A 6,000-nucleotide genomic window follows, 5' to 3' on the forward strand; every position below is an offset into this window, starting at 1 on the left:
AGCAGACGGACCTGGTGATCATACGGCACGGAGATCATAAATTGATTGTACCATGTGTGCAGAAGCGATATTCGGTGAACTAATATATAATGCGTGAGATAAAATAACGTCTGCGTTGGATCGGTCACGTTCCGAGGATGGAGGGAGATCGAGCAGTGAAGAGAGCGTAACTGAGCTACTGCTGGAGGCAGACCATAAGATTCAGTGCGTAAAACATATTCAAATTCTAAATTCATAGTGACAAAATCCCTTATTGACGTCAAAAATGAGTAAATAGCAAAGTGTAAAGTTGCAAAGTATGCTTTAACTTTTAAAATCCACCGCCGATTTCCTAATTACAGGTGTAGAAGTGGCGTAACAATCTAGAAGATCAGTTTTCAAAGCCCAATCTATAGCACTGAAATAAATAATACAAATGGCAGAAGCTCTTGCATAGCTGATAATTTGTTGTCGACTTTTTAGGATTTATTTCTGAAAGTCGCGACACTGAAGACTTGAATTTCTTCCTCAGTTACGTTTTCTCTAAACATTTTCGCGGCATTTCTTGACAGCGCCTCTTCAAAGGGCAAAGTGTGTAAGTGGGTGGATAAAAGCGGCTAAAGTTACAAAGTATTTTAAAGATAAATGTTCAACAGATTCGGTGGCTGTTCAGTCTAGATAAAAGTCTTGCTTGTCGCTAGTGAAGATACAAAAATACTTCTTACTCTCTCATCCTCGTGTTCCTCCATTAGTTGCTGTAACAGTGGCCCAGCAGTGAGATATATGATTGAAGATGATAATTTGTTACATATAACCATTTTTTTGGATGTACATCATCATCATCAATGTGCGTAGTGCGACTTTGCTACATATTTACATCTTATTATCGAGTCGATTCGCAGTGAGATGTAGTAACCAATCGCATTGCGTTGTGGTTGTCGTCGCGTCACAATGGCGCACTGACATTGGTTACCTGCCTCTCACTGTGAATCGACTCGATAGTAAATGCAACACACTTCGCTCTCCGGTGTGTGCAAATTCTTATTTTAACAAGTCCAAGTACAAGCAAAGTTATACTTAGGTTCCAACAACTGGCGTAAAACTTGACGAAGACATAATTCTCACGAAAATATAGAGTGCGTTTAATACAAATTGCTTATCGTTATTTCTCGTTTCCCCAAATTAATTTCGCGAAAGCTTTCAGCTTGGTTTTTGCGAAATATTTAACGTCCACAGAGGCGAATAGTTAATGGGAGGAGAGTTTTTATTGAGCCACCAAATTGGAACCATTTGTTTAGTTTTCAATCATAATTTAGCGCCAAAAATGGCAGACAATATTCACCACAACTATATAAAGATTCAGAGTTTAGGGGTTAGTTTGCTACCGGCAATTTCTATCGTACCTATAATATCCATACATTGAAGATAAATTTGACACACCCATTACTTTGTTGATGGCGATGGTTATGGCAAATCGATTCAACTGAGCATTTTCCCGGTTTAATTATCATGGTTTTGCACTGAAATGATTTTTCTTTTTTGACGACGGGAACCTGGGTCTTTACTGGTATATAAATTGATATAATTGGTTGCTATTTCGTTTCGAAAAGAAGAAGAATACTAAGTATTTTCTGCCAGTTGTTTTACGGTCCCAAGCAGTGAACTAAAAAAAATGGTATAACCGCCCGCCTGGCACAGATGAGTTTAGCCATAAACGATCTGCCTGGGCATTGTCAATAAATTGTAAACTAAGCTGACGCTGAAATGGACCACCGAAGATATTAAACCACAACTATAACCAAACGATAAAAGAAGTATTTTTACGACAGGGCTGCTAACATAAAATTCTAATATTTATTAGGGGCTACAAAGGGCTATGATAGATTGTATTGTGATGGTTTAGTTTATTTTTTAATAGTCTGTGCTGTTTAGCTATTATATTCTAAAATTCCTATAGAAGATAGGAGACTCGACTCTCTCAAGGAGTGTTACCAGAGGCCGTAGTGTGCTATATAGACTATGCGATAAAATCTAAGCAACTCGGCTTCTATGCCACCAAAACATGTTTCGATGCCGTAAAAATCTGCCTTAGGTAAACTCGCAAGTTCTCAGATCGACTTAGTTGAGACAATAGGATAAGCACTTTCACATCACCTTAATTCAAATTCAAAATGCGATGACACAGTCAAATGAAATCGTCCAAACAACTTTCATCCATGCCCATAGGTCGACTTGACCATAAAGCGAAGGGTTAATGACGTCACCAGCCCAGATGTGGAGATAGCATTGTCTGGAGGCATTTAACGACGCATGTGCGGTGCGTCTTATAGCACACTCAGAGAAAAAATAAAGCCAAAAGGGCGTTGAACTGGTTCTAGAAAAAAAGTAGGGAGTTAAACTGATAATATTTTTGAAATTAGAACACATTTTTCTATTTTCATTGGTTTATGGGCCAGTATGAATTAATCGGTGGTCATCGTCATGCAGGTCTTTCAGAGTGTGCAGGCAGAGAGCAGAGGCAGGGCATGCAGATAGTTAAAAAAACAATATCATTTCGATAATGACGAAGAATTGTTGTGATATATTCAAAGGACATTAATTTTTTCCCATGACATCAGCGTTAATGACTGGCTGGCGAACCAACTTAGGGTAAAGTCGAAAACGATTCGGAGAAAATATATTGTATATATACCTACCTAACCTATCAAATTTCAACTGTGTACCTAATTATTTTGGAATATATAGTCGCGGACGAGAGGTACACGTGATGAATCTATGGGTTCCGTTTTTTGTCCATTCGGCTACGGAACCTTGAAAAATAAAATATATTTTATTCATTAAACAAATTAATTAATAACACAAGTAAAACCAGGATAAATAAATCAGATTGATTGATCATTTTAGACACTTGTACTTTCAAATTGTACTTATATTTTATACAAATGTGAAATCGAAAGGCGCGGCGGAACAGCTGCATGACGTAATCTAATGGCTACATATTATTGGCAAACAGTTCGCCTAACTTTGGCGATTTCCATATACATTGCTGGTTTTCCTCACATATAATGCCCGCAATGTACGTTGACTAGTGTCGGTATATGTACTTCGCCGATAATGTGTAGGACGTTGCAGCCCTAAACATGCACAACAAGATTTCACAGAGAGATTGTGAATCCTCTACTCTCCTTGGGAATGCAATTGTTGCCTATCAGATACCCAGGCTGTGTGCTCCTAAGTCGCCTCATACTACATCCATGCTGATTGGATCTATTTTCTGCTTGAAAAGTCTAGCAGCATAAGTACCAGATGGGTGATGAGTCTTTGGACCATTTTCTGGGTGAAAAAAATTAGACGGAGCATACTCTCATATCTCATTTCTTTAATGTCTTTCTTTGATGTGTTTCCTTTGTGCAATACCTAAATTAACATGGTAAGATTGTGGAACACGCAATCTTTACCATGTTAATTCTAAATCAGTTAATTACACGAAAACAAATCTTAACTAAATGTAAAAAACAATCAGAGTAACAATGGAATATATTTGTAAATCCATGGTCCATATAACATAGCTAGATCTATGCTACAAAATGTTACACCGCTTCATTTTGAAAGACTTCATTTGATCATCTTAAAATTAATTAATGCACAGTGCAAAATAAAGACTTCATACTTCATCATTTATTTAGCAATGTAATACTAAAATTATAATAAAATTAATCAGACTTGAAATTTTACTAAATAGGTAACACTAGGTAGGTAAGCACCTGTAACTAATTTTAGACTTTAGCATTTCACTATTAACTATTTAGGTAATTAGATAGGTTTCATTATTGATGATGAGCACCTCTTTAGACAAGATAGTTTTATTAAACTTGTAATTAAAAAAAATACAATTTATTCAAAATTACCAAAATGACAGTACCAGGTTTAAAGCCGTTTAAAGGTCACTGAGATCATATGATGCCATACTTCTTTTCTGAATATCCATGGATATCCTTTGAACCAGGTACCAACCAGAAAATGTGTGAATGTCAAAGTGAGTTTGAAGGAACTAGATGTTAGATGTAAATCAGCTAGTCCAGGTAACGCCATTATCAATCTAAACTTTGAATGCATGCGTTTGAATTTGTGTGGGAATTTTGGTCATTCTATTCCAGATAATGTACTGAATACATTTTGATGAAATTTAGTATATGGGTCATCCATCCATTTATATTCTAGTATGGGGAACTGTGATGATTACTTACTACTGAGTTTGGGTATCACAGTAAAAAAATCAGAATTATGTAAAGTAAGTACACAGCTGAAAATCAGTGTTATGGTTTAATATATTAACCTATATACCTACTATAGGTACTCGAGATGGGATCAATCAATAATCAAAACTGCTGACCTAATAATAATTTAATTTTTGCTGAATAAAGTTTTTATTTCTTTATTCATTTCTTTCTAACTAGTCAGGTCCTCTTTGGGTCACTGAGCCAGTAAAGTAAGGTACTGATACAAACCATTGTAATTTTTTATACATTAAAATTTATTGTAGTCTTTGCCCACAGGCCTGGTTAAAAAACTGATTAACTATCACGTATTTTTTTATCTGGCGATAATGTAGGTAGGTACTTACTTATTTTATGAAATAGACAAGAAAAACGGAGACAGAAATAAAGTACTTGCTTTGACCTACAAAGTACTTAGAATACTTATAAATTAATTATTGAAATCCGAAAACTCAGCACGCGTTGTACCTACAAGATTCATAGATATAAACATGTAAACATTGCAATAATACACCTATTCCAATTGCTTATTCCATACTAGTATTTAATCAGGCGGAAATAATAATAATTTAGTCAGAAGACAACAGCAACCGTTTCAAACCACGGGCAATCGGTAGGTATCATAGAATAAAATCTTTCCATTAGGAAGTGCAATGGCTACAATAAGATATTGAACATGAATACACTAAACGATCAAATCTCTTATATATTTTATACATTTTATGGCGTACAGTCTTTAAAATATACCCTTTTAGTCACAAAAACGATCAATTTCGGATAAAAAGCGGGTAAATATCGATCATACACTCACCACAACATGATAAGCCGGCGAACTTTGAAGTTATCGCAGCGAAATACTGCTTTGGCTCACAATTTCATACACAAACGGTCACTGAAAATCACAAACAAAACACTGCACTATAATTTCCCGCTGGTATATTTCAGATATTCCGCAAATTTCAGTCACTATTTATCAAAAAACGCACTTGACACAGTATTCTCACGATAAATACACTTCGCAAACTGACATAACCACCAAGCGGCTTCATACACGGCAACAGACTGCCACTTTCGACTGGCTGGAACCTAGCCCGTAGAAATAGAAACTGCTTGCTTTGTCTGTGGTATCGACTTCAACGTTATTTTCGTTATTACCCACCAAAATCAAAGAGAGTCCCATTTTCGTCAACGAATACTGTACAAAGTGTATTACTTTTTTCGGACGGATTATAATAACGCCATCTATAAACTTATTAAAGAACTAGTAACACAATATTTTCAGTGCCATCTGTGTTTTAACGTTCAAACTACTAAGAAAAAGTTCACATTAATTTCGAGGACTGTATAAGTAAAATCTAAGTTTTTAAATGAGCTGTCTAGATGGCGCATACAGATATTTCGTTTCTTTTTGATTTTTCCTTACGTTAAAAAAATTCAGTTTACATGCAAAATAGACAGGACCTTTGTGTGGATGTCTCCGTTTTAAAAGGGCTGGCGAACTTCAAGTACTTAGTTGTGCACCGTTACTAACTGGTGGGTCGTCTCAGATACCGTTGGAACGACATGGGCGAGCTGGTTACGACTGGAGCTGGCGCAGTACAGGAGACTGTGGCGTGCTCTTGTGTTGAAGGCAAAGACTCATTTTTGGTCACTGAGCCCAAATAGTGGGTAGGTAAGTACAAAGTATGTCCGTCCATTTTACGTTGGCTGTGATGTCTGAGTTCATTGAGATTGGGAAAAGATC

The 6,000-nt window shown here is 36.2% G+C and overlaps 1 protein-coding gene across 3 annotated transcripts in view; it reads right to left on the reverse strand.

Moving 5' to 3' along the window:
• The window catches only part of siz (schizo), a 150,782-nt gene extending 145,445 nt beyond the window's left edge, over positions 1-5,337 (reverse strand). For 2 of the 3 annotated variants that reach the window (XM_053762689.2, XM_053762688.2), the window contains exon 1: positions 5,068-5,337. The gene's annotated coding sequence lies outside the window, so the exon portion shown is untranslated. The remainder of the gene's footprint in view (positions 1-5,067) is intronic. The other variant, XM_053762692.2, reaches the window with a different exon arrangement.
• Between the last annotated feature and the right edge of the window lie 663 nt (positions 5,338-6,000).

Source organism: Plodia interpunctella, chromosome 23 (genome assembly GCF_027563975.2).
Source record: "Plodia interpunctella isolate USDA-ARS_2022_Savannah chromosome 23, ilPloInte3.2, whole genome shotgun sequence".
Classification (NCBI taxonomy): Eukaryota; Metazoa; Arthropoda; class Insecta; order Lepidoptera; family Pyralidae; genus Plodia; species Plodia interpunctella.